Consider the following 18958-nt stretch of genomic DNA (forward strand, 5'->3'; position numbering starts at 1 on the left):
TGTTCATTTCTGTGGTTTTTCCTATGAGCATAGGTATATGGACATTTAGCCATGGATATTATGAAAATCCGCACTGCCCCACCTCCCCCAAAAAGCCCAGAGTATATTTTAAAGGTGAGGACAGGTGATGGGAGATGGGCAGGGAGGTAGACCAAGGATGGTCTTTGGATTTAATGAAATATACAACTTAACATTTGTGTTTATAAGGTAACAGTAAGTTGACAGTAGGGGAAGTCAGAGCCCTAAATATATCATGTGATTTTTATGCAGGCGCAAGACCTCAGGAAAGTATTGAAAAATATTTTCATTTACCTGAGAGCCAGACAGACAAATGGCATTCACAAGCTCTGGAGAGGGTGTAATGCTGTCCGTGGTGCTGAACGCCCCGTTGTGCCAGATGTGCCAAGGGGCTTCTGGAGGGAGGTTGAGGAACACTTTGCCGTGTCAGGGCACTGGTGATGGTAAGAAAGGAGCGGGGCTGAGGGGAAAGCCTTAATTTCTCACCCACACCAAGCAGCTTCATGTTCTCCTTACAAAATCGGCAGATAGAGATAAAAACAGGGAAGAAAGTGGAGAAGGCTGGGGCTTTGGGTGGCTGACTCTACCTCTTTTCATATGGAGATTTTTGGGCAGAGCCAATCGGGTCAGAGATTTCTGCTGCTTTGCTCCTGAAAGGAAAAGTGGGGGAAGGGAGAGAGAGAAGATGGCCACATTCTCCCCTTGAGCCACATGATCCATTCCCCATGTGACACATTCCTGAGCCTTGGAAAGGAGAAGGGAGGGGCAGCCAGAGAGTGGGGCTGGGGGCGGGAAGATGGTTTAACAGTCAACCCTGCAGCGCGTCATCTTGTCTCCCTACCAGGAAGCCGGCCGTGAGCCAAGGGGAAGGCAGAGGACAGAAATGACCGTGTTCCCAAGCTTCCCTGGTGGCTTATGGCATTCTGCAAACTCCCATGCAAGGGCTGCTCCTGACCAAGAAGACCCGAGGAGACCGGCTCTGAGATCAAGCCCAGATGAAGGTATGTGATGGAGATCCCGCGGTACCTCTGACATTTAGGACCTAACACCTTTTTCCCCAAGGAGTTGGCAGATTTTCTTCTGGATGAGGGGCTGCATAGAGGCTTTAGATTTGTTACGGGTCCAGAGAAGATGCCTAGGTAGTTCAGTAAAATGGATAAATCTCCAGAATAAGTGCCTGTTGAAAAATGGGAAGGAAATCTTACATGGTGATAATAAAACAAAGCACTCATGGAAGAAAAGGAATCCTTTTCCTTGAATCCTGGAAAGAGAAAAAAAGAAAGAACATTACCGAAACCAACTAGATTTCATTGTCACAGCAATAAAATCCTGTTTCATCCCTTTCCAATGCCTATTCCGTGCCCATGTTCCTCGGGGTTGCTGGCAGTGGCTTAGGGAGCCTGAGTGGGCAGCCTGCTCTTTGTGCCGTGCGAGCCTCTTCCTTTGGAGGTTCCTGGTACCGGGAGCGCATGTGATTGTTCCTGGCTCTGGTCGGAGCAGGAGACTGCCACAGAATTCCACCTCTTACAGAATCTCCACCCCCAAAGGGCCCTGGGAAGTTCTCAAAGGAATCTATACGAGTTGCAGGCTACAAGAATCTGCTGTGAACTCAAATCTTGATAAAGCTTTGACTCATTTCCCTAACAGATTTAAATTTTTATTTCATTTTTATTTCACAAATACTTATCTGATTACTGCTATGTAAAGGCCCCGTTTTCAGCATGTTTAATCCTTGCAGTAGCTCTTTAGGGGAGGTATTATTGCTCGTATTTTAGTGATGAAGAAACTAAGGCACAGAGAAGTTAGGGAACTTTCCCAGGGTCACACAGCTAGCAATTAGTAAAACTAGAATTTGGAGCCAAGAAACTTGACCCTAGAGCCCATGCTCTTAACCACTGAGCTATGCTGCTTGCCTGCTTGCTTCAGTTCAAATAATATCAGCAGTTGATTTGGCCACATATTTTGTTTAGCTGGTGCTACTGGAAGATGGAATCAGCTTGCCTGGCTAAAACAGATCCCAGTGAAATCTGTGTTTAATCATGAATGACCCCAGCAGTCGCATTCTATACCCTAAATAACCCACTAAGTGATTGTCTGTTCTCTTTCAAAAAAGTGCTGTATAGATATCTGGTAGTAAAACACTACGTTACCATGGTGACCAAATGATGTCTGAAGGAAAAAGAAATCTAGAATTACATCACAGTTGATTTTTGTTGTTGTTGTTAATTTAATCCCTTTATCCTCAGAACATAGCAGCGAGAACAACTTAAGCATATTATTTTAAAAGCATTTACCTGGTTCTCAAAATAAATAGATTAAAAACTTAAAAACTTGGTACTAGCAGTTAATGTAATGGCTATGTCGCTGGACTCCCATGTAGTCGACTGGGGTTCGAGGCCCGGACCCAGTGGCTTAAACTCACACTGGGCATGTGTGTATGTGTGCTCAAGATCCCGAGAGGAGAATGGAGGAGAAGGGATTGCGGCGTGACCATCCCCCCTGGGGGGTGATTTCTTGCTTTCTGTCTCTCTGTCTCTCTCTCTGTCTTTCTGGCAAACGCACGCGCCCTATAGCAAAAACCTCTCCAAAAAAAAAAAAAAACTTTTAAAAACTATGCTATCTAACAGACTAGACTTATTGTCTTCAAAAACATAATTAAGGGAATTGATCTCTCTTTGCAAATTACCTTAGGTTATTAAGGAAAAAGGAAACTTGTTCATTTTTTTTTTTTTTGGAGAGATTTTTCACTGTAGGGCGCGTGCGCTCGCCAGACAGACAGAGACAGACATAGAGACAGAAAGCGAGAAATCACCCCCCAGGGGGGATGGTCACGCCGCAATCCCTTCTCCTCCATTCTCCTCTCGGGATCTTGGGCACGCATGCACATGCACCCGGCGTGAGTTTTTAACTGCTGGAAATTTCTGCAATATAAAATGTTCTCTTTTTGTTCTGTGTAGATTCCCTTCTGACCCTTGACAATAAAAGATTACGGATCGCATTCTTGTAAGATGTGGGAAGACTGAGAAAAGTTACTAGGTCTAAGCTAAAGAGAGGAAGAAAAGGGACAAGAATCTCAAATTTGTGAGGTTCTTTACTAAATGAGGTGTTTCCTTTTAGGAGGTTTCATTACACAGAACTTGGAAGAGTAACTGTGTCCCCTACAACAGTCTCTGAGCATAGCCCTCCATTTCTTGAAATCCACATTTTTCCTGGGACAAGTAATGCTTTTATGCTACTGTCATTACCTGAAGTGAGCTTCTCGAGAAAAGGGGTGGCATCTTTCCCTCTATGGGTTCCTAGCACTGAAGCACCAGGCCTGCTGACGGGTGATTCTATCTATACTTGCCAGTGAAGAATGGGATGACTCAAGACTCAGTGTTCTGCTGGTGCCGGTTTGGGGGTCCATGCCTTTTGGTTTTGCAAGGCAAGACCGTGAGGAGGCAATTTGTGGTAAGAGAGCACTTGGCAATAGTCACAGTTACACCTAAGTTTTATGTAGTTCGGCTGGCCTTGGAGCAGCAGCAAACTAGAGTTCAAAAGGTTTCCATGAATTCTTTTGGGGGTTGGGGATCAGCAATCCCCTGGGTGTTTTAATTTACTTTTTTTTTTTTTTTTTTAAGTCTATGGGGCACATACACTCCCTGGGGAGCAGGGGGTGGAGAGAAAGAGAGAAATCACTCCCCAGAGGGATGATCACGCTGCAATCTCTTCTCCTCATTCTCCTTTGGGACTTAGGACATGTGTGCACATAAACCTGGCATGTTTCTCAAGCTGCTGGATCCGGGACGCACACCATCCAGTTGACCATGTGGGATCCAGCCGCTTTAACCTTCACACCACCTGCCAGCCCTTAATTTACATTTAGAATGAAATTCTCCTGATAAATTTATTTATATCTAGACAGAAGCACCTCTGACAGTCTCACTCTTCTCTTATGTTTTGCTTGGTATCTTTACTGGTGTTGAAACAGTTCACGTTGGGCTGAGAGTATATGCCTTTAGCATAAAACACTTGAGAAAACCAGCCCCTGGCTGAGGCAGTCCTCTCCTCATCCATTCTGACTCCCAGTCCCCAGAACTCTACAGGGAGAGCCCACAGGATGGCGGCACCCTTCCCCAGGAAACCCTGAGATCTTGAGCGTTGGCATCGGTCAGGGCCAGAAGAAGGCCTTTCCCAAACCATGGCATTTAGGACATGACTGCAGAAAATTGTCTCCGGGTATTTTGAAAGCTTGGTCAGGATTTAAATCCACGTTAGCAGGCTAACATGAGGCTTCACATAATCACCCTTCTGAAAATAAACATAAGAATAACCCAGTGTTTTCCCATCTAACTAAATCATTAAGGAGAGGAGGGTTGGGTTGTGGATGAGGTGCTGGTCCCTGAATCCCACCCCCGTCCTCCTCCTCTCCAGTATTAGCTGCAGAGTGAGCTGCACAGAAGGAATGACAGCCCAGACCACCGAAGCCCAGACCCCAATGGTGCGTGCCCCCCACACACGCGCAGGGTTCCTGGATAAACAGGGCTAGTGCACACGAGAGGCACAGACCTGGGGCCCTCACTGTGCTTTCTGTGAGTCACTCTTTCTTTCTTTCTTTCTTTCTTTCTTTCTTTCTTTCTTTCTTTCTTTCTTTCTTTCTTTTTTTTAAGAATTATTATTTTTATTTATTTTTTAGCCAAAACATTTATTACCTGACTAATCGTTGAAATTCTTTTTTTAAAGAATTATTTTATTTAACTTTATTTATTATTATATCATTATTATTTTTCAGTTTGATCAGAGAGAGAGAGAGAGAGAGGTAGTGAGAAAGCAAGCCACCAGGTCCGAGACTTGAACCGTGGTCGGCCATGTGGGAGTCCAGCGCCTTTAACCACCACGCCACTTGCCGGCCCAATGGTTGAAATTCTTAAGATGAACTAGATGCCACAACGGCTGCCCTCTTGGGTTTGGGTATTGATCCTTCACAGAATCCATGTCTGGATCTGCAGTGTACAGTTTTTAGCAGTGCCGTTCGACCAGCCTCAGCGGTAGTACGTCTCTTAGCCCTAGCACTCCAGTTACACTTTCTCTTGTGCTTGGCCAAGTAGCCACATTTGCCACAGGTCGACTTCTGACAGTGGTAGGCCTTAGAGTCACATTGGTGACACAACGTATGCATCTTATTGCGACACTTTCCAAACAATGACATTCCCTTGTCATCTTGCTTCTGTGGCTGAGACCAAAGAGCTTAAGAATTATTTAATGGGGCTGGCCAGAGGCATGTTGGTTAAAGGCATTGGATTTCCACATGGCTGACTGCTGTTCGAGTCCCAGACCTGGTGGTTTGCTTTCTCAGTCTTCCCCCCACCCCCTCTCTCTCACACACACTCTGTTCCTCTCTGGTCAAATTAAAATAAATAAATAAAGTTAAAATAATTCCTTTGTTCAAACAATTACTTTATTTAACTGAATAAGTTGAATAAGTTGCCATCTTTAGATTTAAGAGGGACTCATTGAGGGGCCAGCAGGTGGTATGGTGGTTAAGAACAGAGGAGCGTGGAGAGGCTTCCCTTGAGGAGAGGCCTTGCCAAGTGTTCTTTCAGCTTGGAGGCTAGGAGTGAAGAAGGTCATAAGAAGAGGGACAGGGAGTCTGGTGAGGAGCTATCTGGGTCCTGCCTTTCAGACTGTAACTTGCCAGCTCCTAAGCTCTCTGAACTAGTCAGGCCTGCCAGGGGAATTATCACATGTCTCCCTGGGGAGGGGAAAGAGAAGAGAGAAGGACCAGAGTGTGGACATAGCTTCTTCTCAAGGAGCCAAGGTGAAAAACGGAGTGAAATGGGACTCATTCTCTCTAAAAAAGCAAAAGGGGGGCACTAGCAGATGGCGTAATGGTTACATCACTGGACTCGCTGGATTCCCACATAGTTGACTGCGGTTCAAGTCCTGGACTTGGTGGCTTAAACCTCACACTGGGCTGTGTGTGCCCAAGATCCTGAGAGGTGAATGGAGAAGGGATTGTGGCATGGCCATCCTTTGGGTGGGGGGCGATTTCTTGCTTTCTGGCGCCCTATAAGCAAAAATCTCTCTTAAAAGAAAAAAAAAGAAAAGAAAGGGGAGTTAGCATCCTAAACCTATTTTTCTGTTTACAGACTCGTTTTCCCTTGGGTCAACCTATAAAGCAGTCATCGCCCGAAGTCTTTCATTCAACAAACTCTCCTAGGCACTGTACGTCTGTCATGTTTAATCCTCATCACATCTCTCTGTGGTAGGCATTATTAGCCCTAATTTCCAAAGAGAAAACTGAAGCTCAGAGAGATTAACTAGCTTGCTTAAAGTCTCTCTCTCTCTCTCTCTCTCACACACACACACACAGGCCAGCAGATGGCATGGTAGTTAAGGCTGTGTATTCCCATATGGCCAACAGTAGTTCAAGTCCCAGACCTGGTGACTTATTTCCTCTCTCTCTCTTTCTCTGGTGAGTGCATGTACCCTATAGCAAATTTTAAAAATAGTAATAGTATATAAAATTAAATAAACAATTCTTTTTAAAAAATAAAAAGTCAAACACACCAAGTAGAGCCAGGATCTGAATCCAGGCCTTTCTAAGTCTGTATTTCCACTATATCACAAGTAAATTTCCTTCCTCTATATTCTTTTAAAAATTTGTATTTCTGATGAATACAAATATAGTTTTAGAAAATATGAAACTATAAAGAAGCAGTAGAAAAGCATGATGAAGGCCTAGCTATGGTGGTATGTCCTGCTAAGTAAGACTCGATGCTCCTCAGGCTGGGGCTGTGTAGAAAACTCAGGTTTGGTTTCTGGTCCAACCTAAAAGCTGGGTGCAGTGTGTCTGTAATCCCAGCAACACCCAGAAACTGAGGCAGGAGGTGTCCAAGCTGGAAACCAGCCTGGGCAACATAGATTCTATCGTTAAAAACAAAAAAGAGCCGGGGGCTTGGTGGTACAAGCCTGTAGTTCCAGCTGGACGGCCGAGGCAGGATTGTGGCATGAGGAGACCCTTTCTTAAAAAGAAAGCATAATAAAAATACAACTGAGTCATGATTTTGCCACCTAGAAACGATCACTGTTAAAATTTTGATGTGTTTCTTCTCAAGTCATTCTCAGTGCATATAATGACAACAAAAACAAGTATTTGTTGATCACTTGCTTTGTTCTAGACATTGTTCTTAGTTGTCTTCTGTCACTTACTTTAGTCTCGCAACAAATCAGTACGATAGGTACTGTTGTTACCCTAGTTGGGCTGGTGGAGACAGTGTTCAGTGACTTGTGAAAGCCTACACATATGATAAGTGATTTCAAACCAAGTCAGCCTTTCTCCAAAGCAGGTTTTCCCAGTCTCAGCACTGCCGGCATTTTGGGCCCGTTCATTCTTTGTCGTGGGGGATTTCCTGTACACCATCCTTATGTACAACAGCATCCTTAGCCTCTACCTGCCAGATGTTAGGTAACACTTCTTTCCCCGAGTTGTGATGACCAAAACCTTCTCTAGATACTGTCAAATGTCGGGGGTGGGGAGTGGCAAAATGATCTCTGGCTAAGAGCCTCAACCGCGGTAGTACACACCCTCATATTTAAGGTGTGCAGAAAGCCCCTGCCTCTATGGTGCACTCAGTAAGTAGCACACTGGGCTTGGAGCTGGAAGCCACTTGCTGACGACAGTTTGATTCCCTAGCCAGAGGTTGAAACATGCCAGAAACTTATGCAAGTGCCCAGTATCCTGGTGGGCTGGAGGACTCGAGGAGGAGGATTACTAGACCCTGTGGAGGATACTGCTTTCTTTCTCTGCCTCACGTACATGTACATGGTCTATCATGAACAAGTAAAAAAGAAACCTAATAATAATTTTTAAATGAACTTAAAGTTATTTTCTTCTACATCTAAAGAGGGAAATCTTCAGATTAGGTGCAGGCTATGAAATCTCACTGGAATGTCCACGGCTTTATAGATCACACGTAGATAGTTACCTCCAAAAAAATGCTTGTTAGTAGACGGTTCATGTTTGTTTATTTCTTCTGAGAGAGAGACACCTCCCAGCAGGGCCCTCATGTTGTGATCTACTCCCAGACTCAGCCACTAGAATCACAGGCGCCAGTGTAAACAAGGAGACCTTGGTTACGAACCGAGGACCTTCCCATGTAGCTTGGGCATGGGGCGCAGAGTGCTGCTGCTGCTCACTGTGGCTGGCCCTGTAGTAGGCTTAGAGCACAGAGCTAGTTTACAGCGTCCCCTTCTCGTCCAGCGGGGAGGAAAACTGGTTTTCTCTCCCTCACTGTCTTTTCCCAGTTCTCCACGCTAGCTCCTTGGCCTTCTAGAATTCACATTTCAGGCGTACACCCCGAGGAAAACTGAAGCTCAGAGAGATTAACTAGCTTGCTTAAAGTCTCTCTCTCTCTCTCTCTCACACACACACACACAGGCCAGCAGATGGCATGGTAGTTAAGGCTCTGTATTCCCATATGGCCAACAGTAGTTCAAGTCCCAGACCTGGTGACTTATTTCCTCTCTCTCTCTTTCTCTGGTGAGTGCATGTACCCTATAGCAAATTTTAAAAATAGTAATAGTATATAAAATTAAATAAACAATTCTTTTTAAAAAATAAAAAGTCAAACACACCAAGTAGAGCCAGGATCTGAATCCAGGCCTTTCTAAGTCTGTATTTCCACTATATCACAAGTAAATTTCCTTCCTCTATATTCTTTTAAAAATTTGTATTTCTGATGAATACAAATATAGTTTTAGAAAATATGAAACTATAAAGAAGCAGTAGAAAAGCATGATGAAGGCCTAGCTATGGTGGTATGTCCTGCTAAGTAAGACTCGATGCTCCTCAGGCTGGGGCTGTGTAGAAAACTCAGGTTTGGTTTCTGGTCCAACCTAAAAGCTGGGTGCAGTGTGTCTGTAATCCCAGCAACACCCAGAAACTGAGGCAGGAGGTGTCCAAGCTGGAAACCAGCCTGGGCAACATAGATTCTATCGTTAAAAACAAAAAAGAGCCGGGGGCTTGGTGGTACAAGCCTGTAGTTCCAGCTGGACGGCCGAGGCAGGATTGTGGCATGAGGAGACCCTTTCTTAAAAAGAAAGCATAATAAAAATACAACTGAGTCATGATTTTGCCACCTAGAAACGATCACTGTTAAAATTTTGATGTGTTTCTTCTCAAGTCATTCTCAGTGCATATAATGACAACAAAAACAAGTATTTGTTGATCACTTGCTTTGTTCTAGACATTGTTCTTAGTTGTCTTCTGTCACTTACTTTAGTCTCGCAACAAATCAGTACGATAGGTACTGTTGTTACCCTAGTTGGGCTGGTGGAGACAGTGTTCAGTGACTTGTGAAAGCCTACACATATGATAAGTGATTTCAAACCAAGTCAGCCTTTCTCCAAAGCAGGTTTTCCCAGTCTCAGCACTGCCGGCATTTTGGGCCCGTTCATTCTTTGTCGTGGGGGATTTCCTGTACACCATCCTTATGTACAACAGCATCCTTAGCCTCTACCTGCCAGATGTTAGGTAACACTTCTTTCCCCGAGTTGTGATGACCAAAACCTTCTCTAGATACTGTCAAATGTCGGGGGTGGGGAGTGGCAAAATGATCTCTGGCTAAGAGCCTCAACCGCGGTAGTACACACCCTCATATTTAAGGTGTGCAGAAAGCCCCTGCCTCTATGGTGCACTCAGTAAGTAGCACACTGGGCTTGGAGCTGGAAGCCACTTGCTGACGACAGTTTGATTCCCTAGCCAGAGGTTGAAACATGCCAGAAACTTATGCAAGTGCCCAGTATCCTGGTGGGCTGGAGGACTCGAGGAGGAGGATTACTAGACCCTGTGGAGGATACTGCTTTCTTTCTCTGCCTCACGTACATGTACATGGTCTATCATGAACAAGTAAAAAAGAAACCTAATAATAATTTTTAAATGAACTTAAAGTTATTTTCTTCTACATCTAAAGAGGGAAATCTTCAGATTAGGTGCAGGCTATGAAATCTCACTGGAATGTCCACGGCTTTATAGATCACACGTAGATAGTTACCTCCAAAAAAATGCTTGTTAGTAGACGGTTCATGTTTGTTTATTTCTTCTGAGAGAGAGACACCTCCCAGCAGGGCCCTCATGTTGTGATCTACTCCCAGACTCAGCCACTAGAATCACAGGCGCCAGTGTAAACAAGGAGACCTTGGTTACGAACCGAGGACCTTCCCATGTAGCTTGGGCATGGGGCGCAGAGTGCTGCTGCTGCTCACTGTGGCTGGCCCTGTAGTAGGCTTAGAGCACAGAGCTAGTTTACAGCGTCCCCTTCTCGTCCAGCGGGGAGGAAAACTGGTTTTCTCTCCCTCACTGTCTTTTCCCAGTTCTCCACGCTAGCTCCTTGGCCTTCTAGAATTCACATTTCAGGCGTACACCCCGTGGTATAGCAGGGCAGCGCTTAATAACCAAGATGTCAATTATATTTCTGTGTCCCACACAGAGAAGGTCTATTATAAATAATTGCTTGTTAATAAAATACCAAAGTTGGCGGGGCCAGCAGGTGGTGTGGTGGTTAAGGACGCTGGACTCCCACATGGCCCACTGCGGTTCGAGTCCCGGACCTGGCAGCTTTCTCTCTCTCTCTCTCTCTCTCTCTTGTCTCTCCCTAGTCAAATTAAAATAAATAAATAAAATTAAATAAAATAATTCTTTAAAAAAATAAAGTACCAAAGTCGGCTAGTGATACACTTTAAAAAAAACATTGGGGAACTTTTTATACTATTGGTAGGGATGTACATTAGTATAGTCATTATGGAAAACAGTATGGAGGACCCTCAGAAAAACTAAAAATAAGATGCCATGTGATCCAGCAATTCCACTAGGCATACATCCGAAAGAATGGAAATTAGTAGCCAGGAAGGTATCTGTAACCCATCCTTTATTACAGCACTATTTACAATAGCCAGGATATGGACTCAGCTTAAGTGTCCATCAACACGCACACACATGGGTAAAGAAACGGGGGCCAGCAGATGGAGTAGTGCTTGAGGTACTGGACTCCTACACGGCTGACTGCAGTTCAAGTCTCGTACCTGGCGGCTTTCTTTCTCACTTTCTCTTTCTCTCTCTGTCTCTCTCTGGTGAGCACACATGCCCTGTAGCAAATTTAAAGACTAATAATAATAATGATAAATAAAATTAAGTAATTATTTTTAAAAAAGAAAATATGGCATTTGTGTGTATATATAATGTGTGTGTGTATATATCATAGATAATAGATATACACAAATATGTGCACATATGCACACACACAAGGGAATACTATTCAGAACAATTTTTTTAGAATTTTTTTTGCACTTTTTTTATTTTTAATTTTTTTTATTATCATAATCTTTATATTACATTGGATTACATATAACTTTACAGTGTATTACATTGCTTTTTCAAAAGGGAATGCCATGCATGTCAGTCAATACAGATACATTAATCTCCCCACTTCATCATTCAATATCTTTTCAATGTTTTTCCCAATCATTATTATTATTATTCTAATTATTTTTTTTAAAACAGTCAATCACTATTTCTCATTTTGCTTGCAAAAAGACTATACCTATCATGAAGTACTTCTCAGACCAATCCAGTTGAGAATACTATACATGTCATCATCAACAGGTAATAAGCCATATCTGTTTCCCACTAACGTCCTGTCTCTCTATTGTTCTCTTGCTATCTTTCTCTATCTAGAGTTATTTTATTTAACTCTTTCTCTCTTTTTTTCTCCTTTTTTTTTTTTAGAGAGATGTTTTTGCTATAGGGTGTATGTGCCCGCCAGAAAGACAGAGAGACAGAGAGAGACAGAAAGGGATAAATCACACCCCCCCCCCAGGGGAGATGCCCATGCCGCTTGGGCACGCACGCACACACGCCTGGCATGAGTTTTAAGCCACTGAGTCCAGGACTTGAACCGCGGTCTACTACATAGGAGTCCAGTGACATAACCATTACGCCCACTGCTGGTCCCTTTCTTTCTTTATTTTAATTTGACCAGAAAGGGACAGAGAGAGAGAGAGAGAGAGAGAAAAGGCAAGCCTCCAGGTCCGAGACTCAAACCATGGTCAGCCATGTGGGAGTCCAGTGCCTTGAACGCCACCTGCCAGCCTCCACTATTCAGAAATTTTTAAAAAATGAAATTCTGTTATTTGGCGTTAAATGGGTGAGCCTAGAGGACATTATGTTACTTTTTTTTTTTTTTTGGAGAGGTTTCTTGCTATAGGGCGCGTGTGCTCGCCAGACAGAGACAGAGAGACAGAAAGTGAGAAACCATCCCCCAGAGAGGATGATGACGCCATTCTCCTCTCGGGATCTTGGGCACGCATGCACACACGCCCGGCATGAGTTTTAAGCCACCGGGTCGGGGACGCGAACCGCGGTCGACTACGTGGGAGTCCAGCGACATAGCCATTACGCTAACTGCTGGTTCCCGAGGACATTATGTTAAAGTGAAATAAGCCAGGCACAGAAAGAGAAATACCACATTTTCTCACTTTATGTGTGGAAACTGAAAACAAAACAAAATAAAAACAAAAACAAAGATCCCAGAGAAGTAAGGAGTTGAAGGATGACTAATATAGGCTGGGAAGGGTGGGGATAAGAGGGGATAAAAGGATGTTGATTAACAGAAACAAAATTATAAATCAGTCAGAGGAACAATTTCTAGTGTTACAAAATACAGGAGGTTGAATATAGTTAATAACATTTACTGTGTATCTCAGAGTAACTAAAGAATGTTGAATGTTTCCAACACAAAGCAATGACAAATGGTTGAGATGATGAATATATTAATTACCCTAATTTAATTAATACAGATAGTATTCTTGCAGTGAAAAATTAGTTGTACCTCACAAATGTATACAATTTTTATGTCAACTACTATATATATATGTGTGTGTGTATATATATATATACACATATATATATATAAAATTTTCTGCCGAGAGAGAGAGGCAGAAAATTAGTGAAAATACATTTAAGGAGATCTACAAAACAATTCTTTCTTGGAATCTTGGGCGTGCACGCACACGCACCCAGCGTGAGTTTAAGCCACCGGGTCTGGGACTTGAACCGCTGTCGACTACATGGGAGTCCAGCGACATAGTCATTATGCTAACTGCTATTCCCTATTTTTAATTTTGAGCAGAGAGGTACAGGCTGTGCACAAGAAAGAGAGGAATAGTGAGAAAGCAAGCTGCCAGGTCTAGGACTTGAACTATGATCAGCCATGTGGAGTCCAGCGCCCTTAACCACCACACCACCTGCCAGCCCTACAAAACAATTTTCAATATGATTTCTTAGGTGGAAGTTGAAGGGTCAGAGTTCAAGGCTGAATTAGAGTTACACATAATTCTGGGTATCTCCATGAGGTGTAACACATGTGTGAGTACACTGGTCATGTGTGTCTCTGGAAGAAGGTTGCTAGTGTACGTGATTTGGGTCAGCATTGATGATATGCAGAGATGACTGAAGTATGGAACACTGAAAAAATTACAGCAATAACATTAATTTATAGAATGCCTAATAGTGGTTAGCACTAACATTTTATTTGTGTGTGTACACACACACACACACACACACACATATACATATATATAAACCACATGAAATTTGCATAAATACATGTTGCACCGTTTTCTTCATGACATCTGACTACAAATAGTTGCATACTCTGCCCACGAAATATATATGTTAATGCAATTTCACGTCTAATTTTTGCTTTATGAACGGAGGGTAGCATTCTGGAAAACTTTGGTTGAAGACAGTGGTGCCGTTCAAAATTTACTCAGAGTGATGCCGCGGAACTGATGTGAGACGGAGGGCAAATGCTCCTGAAAAACAGTTCTTTGTAGTTCTTGTTCAGTGCTCTTATTCGCTTCTTAACAAAATGCTGTGGAGCCAGCAGGTGGTGTGGTGGTTAAGGCACTGGACTCCCACATGTCGACTGTGGTTCAAGTCCCAGACCTGGCTTGCTTTCTCACTTTCCCCCTCTCTGTCTGGTGAGCACATGTGCCCTCTAGCAAAAACGCTGTAAATCGTACCTCCCACACTGTCCTTGGCTTTGAGTGTGGTGGGTCTGGTCTTTGTCCCCACCTCTTGGATATATAGTCACACTAGTAGAGATGTTGGTACAGAAATCAGAGCTTGGGAGCGAAATGGAACACTTTTTCTCCAGAACATCTGGTTGCTTCCATTTTAACTTAAGACACATACAGGGAGTGTTTAGAAAATGTTGTAATGTAAATGAATGAGTAAATAAAAATGAAATAAAAACAATTATTTAAAAAAAGGGGACCAGCAGGTGATGTGATGGTTAAGGTGCTGGACATTCCCACATGGATGGCTGACCATGGTTCGAGTCCCAGACCTGGTGGCTTGCTTTCCCACTTTCTTTCTCTCTCTCTCTCTGTCTCTGGTCAAATTAAAATAAATAAATGAATAAATAAAATTAGATAAAAACAATTATTTAAAGAAAAAAGAAAATGTAATGAATTGAGTTTGACGCGGTACAAATTCCTTGGCCAAATTGTTTTCTTCACAATTCAAAAGACTCCACATTGGGAAGAAAGGTGTAGAATATTGGTAGAGGACAGTGAGGAGTCCGAGTAAGTACTGGATTGTCACAGAAGTCATGACGCATTTTTGTACAGAAAAATACGACTTGACTTTTCCGACGACCCAGTATTTCTCCCCGCCGAGCAGTTAGGTACTGGGTGGGGTGGAAAGAAAACACGGATGGCAGGTGCTCTTTGTCCAGAACACTTCTCACAAGAAATCTGCAGTAAGAGAGTGTGACACGTAGATTGTGAATCATTGTGGAAGGCTGGACGGGCCCCCAGGTAAATTCACCTGACCCTGGATGTCAGCGGCTCCTCAGGCCGAGCCCCCGCAGCCTTAAACCGCTTCCCTCTCTTCCCAGCAAACTGTGCTCTGAGGGCCCATCTGGGGCGGTACAAGCTTTATGGTGCTGTGCTCTGCAGGCTAGGATCTCATTGGAGGCCCAGGTGCGATTCTTGGTCCAACGTAAAGGCTGAGAGTCATGGCATGCGCCTGTAATCCCAGTGACTCCGGCTGAGGCAGGAGGATTGTGAGCTTGAAGCTGGCTTGCCCAACATAGCAAGACCCTGTGTAAGAAAAGAGCTGGGCCTGGTGGCCCATGGTGTAGTCCAGGTGGGAGACGGAGGCAAAATTGCTAGATGGTGAGTCCCTGTCTGAAAAACGAAACCAATAGGGGCTGGCAGATAGCGTGGTGATTAAGGGTACCGGACTCCCACATGGCCGACTGTGGTTCGAGTCTTGGACCTGGCGGCTTGCTTTCTCACTTTCCCTCACTCTGTCCCTCTCTGGTCAAATTAAAATAAGTAAATATATAAATAGAATAAATAAAGTTAAATAAAATAATTATTTTAAAAAATCACTCTTAGATGAGCTCTTTGCTAGGTGAAAATGGAGGGTTTTAGATGAAATGAGTCTGTGTTGCTCACCCCAGTTAACAATGTCTGCCTTTTGGTTTTATTATAGTTCATAGAGCTGAATTGATTTTTAAAATCTTCCAGGCTGGGGCCGGCAGCTGGTGTGGTGGTTCAGGCACTGGATTCCCACGTGGCCAATCATAGTTTGAGTCCCAGACTCATTGGCTAGCTTGAAAATTACTCCGGACACATGTGTTTGCATGCCAAAAATCCCAGGAGAATGGAGGAAAAGGGATTGGGCAGTGGCCTTCTCCCCTGGGAGGTGATTTCTCACTTCCCCTTTCTTTATCTCTCTCTGACAAGTCCACATGCCCTATGGCAAAAACCTAAAAAAAAAAAAAAATCATCCAGGCTACCTCATACATATTAAAGACATGAAAATAGAATCAGAAAGACTGATTTACTTGAGGTTCTTAAGGTTCTTAGGCTGCTATATAAAAATAAAACCAGAGTCTCTTGTTTTGTGCTTAGAATTACAGTAGAACTCAGGTTTCTTAACCTCCAGTCCAACCTGTAAGGTGAAGTAGAAGCACAGTGCTCTGTAAGCATTGGGGATTTTCTAATATTTCAGATGCTGGTGGGGTAGTGGAAGGTGACAGAATGGCCGGAATGAATTTTAGTCCTCACACTCAGTGTGTAAGAAACGGCCATATTGAATTAGTTTCTATTATTGCTATAAGTTAACACAAATGTAGTGGCTTAGGATAACACTCATTTATCATTTCCCCATTCTGTAAGTCAGAAGCCTGGGTGGGCTTGGCTGGTTTCTCTGCTTAGTCTCACAGCCGCATAAGATGCCGGCAGGACTGATCCTTGTTAGCGTCTCTGGGCTGATTCCCCTCCCAAGCTCATTCAGGTTGTTGACAAAATCCAGTGCCTTGTGGTTGTAAGTCTGAGGTCCCACTTCCTTGCTGGCTGTCAGCTGGGGGCCACCCATAGTTCTGGAGGCTTCTCCCTGGACCTTGCATGAGGGTACCCATACCTCCAAACCAGCAAAAGCATCTCAGTTTCTTCTCATGCTTGGAACCTCTGTCTGCCACCGCCCAAGAAAGTTCTCTGCATTTCAGGGCTCCTATGAGCGGCTCACCTGATCCAGGATATTCTGCCATTTTAAGGCCCATAACCTTAATTATATATGCAGAGTCCCTTCAGTTACATGACAGATCAAAGTCACGGGTTCCCGGGATTGGGGCACGGAGCTCTCTGGGGCCTATTCTGTCCATTCCACGTGTTATTACGCAGTGGTAGGGCTGTAGCCCATCCGGTCAGTGCAAAAGTCGATGACAAACCTTTTTGGACTCCCTTCCTCTTTTGGGTTCTAGGGTTCTTATACAGAACAAAAGATGTGGTGTGGCCCCATGGACCCACTCTGATTATAGCAGAGAAGTAACTGTGGCCTGAGTTGGGTGGGTCTTTGAAGGCTGGTGGATCTGCTGTTTCAAGACCTGCCTTGGGGGAACCAGCAGTTAGCGTAATGGCTATGTCGCTGGACTCTCATGTAGTCAACCGCGGTTCACGTCCTGGACCCGGTGGCTTAAAACTCACGCCGGGCGCGTGTGCGTGTGTGCCCAAGATCCCGAGAGGAGAATGGAGGAGAAGGGATTGTGGCATGACCATCCCCCCTGTGGGGTGATTTCTCGCTTTCTGTCTCTATGTCTCTCTCTGTCTGTCTGGCGAGTGCACGCACCCTATAGTGAAAACCTCTCCAAAAAAAGAAAAAAAAAGACCCTCCTTGGGCCATCGGGCTCTTCTCTGCTAGGGAGCTTTGTACTTGGGTCAGCCTCCCAAGCTGCACTCCTCCTCACTCTTGCCACTGACCTGGAGCACAGAGAAGGTGGCAAGGGTCCAGGCCACCCCCACCTTTATAAAACAGCTTTACCAATGTATTATTCACATACCATAAAGTGACTAATTTAAAATACACAATTTGGTGACTTTGTTACATGCACAGTTATTTAGCCATCACTACGATCCAATGTCCGCTCCCTTTTCATCATCACTAAAAGATCCTTCGTCCCCATCCAGGGCTCCTCGTCACATTCTCAGTTCAGAGGTCTTCATCTCTACCTCTGCCCTCTAGGAAAGCTCCCTTGGAGAACTCAGCTTCTAGAAAACAAGAGCCAAGGAAACAGATCCGTTCCCTATTTAGTGACACAGCTCTCCTGTAAGGCAAGGCGGCGGGGTCTGGGTTTATCTCAGAATTGGACAAGGAAAAATATCCCATTGACACACGTCAGTACCTCAGTGATTTACCTGCCTCTGTAAAATGGTGTGGAGTCTTCAAATTGCACCGAGCAGGCGCCCACCGACCTGAGCAGTGGTCTGTGGGTGAGAGAATCAGACTTCCTCCCCTGCCCCCGCTTCTTTCCTCCTTTTAGTGGAAACTCAGATATTCTTTCCTCCCAGCTTAAATGACCCGAGGGAGACATGTGGGGTAGGATGGGAGAACAGTGGAACCAACCTGGGTCACAAGTGACAAGGTTCCCAAAGGCCTTTTGTTCCTCTAGGCCCCACCTAACCCTTTTTCTCCCTTCTTTCTCCCCATGGAATACGCAAGTTCTCTGGGCTGCACAGAATTCTGGGTTGCCTTAAGGATGATAATCTGTCATGAGAACAGCCCTAAGACTAGGCTTGAAGGAGCCTAAAGCATTGTTCAGGATCAGGGTGGGATGCAAGGCAAAGTGGGGGCTAGGTTCTCACCAGCTGTCAACAGCAGACCTACCTGTTCTGTCTCAGCTTCAGGGCAGGGTCTCCTACCATGTGCTTCTCTCTTTGTTTATTTATTTATTTATTTAATTTTTTTTTTGAGGTTTTTTCTATGGGGCATGTGCACTCTCCAGAAAGACAGAGACAGAGAGATAGAAAGCGAGAAATCATCCCCCAGGGGGGATGGCCACGCCACAATCCCCTCTCCTCCATTCTCCTCTCAGGATCTTGGGCATGCACGCACACGCACCCGGCATGAGTTTAAGCCACTGGGTCCGGGACTTGAACCACTGTCAACTAACATGGGAGTTCAGCGACATAGCCATTACGCTAACTGCTGGTCACCCATGTGCTTCTCTTTCACAGAACTTATTACAACTCACTGTGTTTATTAGGTTGTCAGGAAGGTCATGGCATTTTTCTATGAAAAAATGCATCATGGCTTGGGGACCAGCAGGTGGTGTGGTGGTTAAGGCACTGAATACTCACACACGGCCGACCACGGTTTAAGTCCCGGATCTGATGCCTTGGTTTCTCGCTTTCTCTCTATCTCTGTGTCTCTCTCTGGTCAAATTAAAATAAACAAGCAAGTAAATAAAATAAAATGCATTATGATTTTCCTGATGACATAATATTGTTCCTTTTTTTTTTTTAAAGAATTATTTGGGTACCAGCAGGTGGTGTAGTGGCTAAGGTGTTGGACTCCCCCATGGCCAGCCACTGTTCAAATACTGGACCTGGC

General features: G+C 44.3%; 1 protein-coding gene and 1 long non-coding RNA gene across 4 annotated transcripts in view; one reads left to right on the forward strand and one right to left on the reverse strand.

The window, feature by feature from the left end:
- Nucleotides 1-18958, forward strand: part of GPR19 (G protein-coupled receptor 19) — a 45542-nt gene that overhangs the window by 16768 nt on the left and 9816 nt on the right. For 2 of the 3 annotated variants that reach the window (XM_006164790.3, XM_006164791.3), the window contains exon 3: nt 863-1019. The gene's annotated coding sequence lies outside the window, so the exon portion shown is untranslated. Of the gene's footprint in view, nt 1-387; nt 462-862; nt 1020-18958 lie in introns of those variants that run through there. The other variant, XM_006164789.3, reaches the window with a different exon arrangement.
- LOC102489880 (uncharacterized) lies at nt 367-1282 on the reverse strand. Its single transcript, XR_336897.3, has 3 exons — nt 1224-1282; nt 606-668; nt 367-452 (listed from the first exon to the last, which is right to left on the reverse strand). It is a non-coding gene; the product is annotated as an uncharacterized LOC102489880 (long non-coding RNA).

Source organism: Tupaia chinensis, unplaced genomic scaffold (genome assembly GCF_000334495.1).
Source record: "Tupaia chinensis unplaced genomic scaffold, TupChi_1.0 Scaffold143728_1, whole genome shotgun sequence".
Taxonomy (NCBI): domain Eukaryota; kingdom Metazoa; phylum Chordata; class Mammalia; order Scandentia; family Tupaiidae; genus Tupaia; species Tupaia belangeri.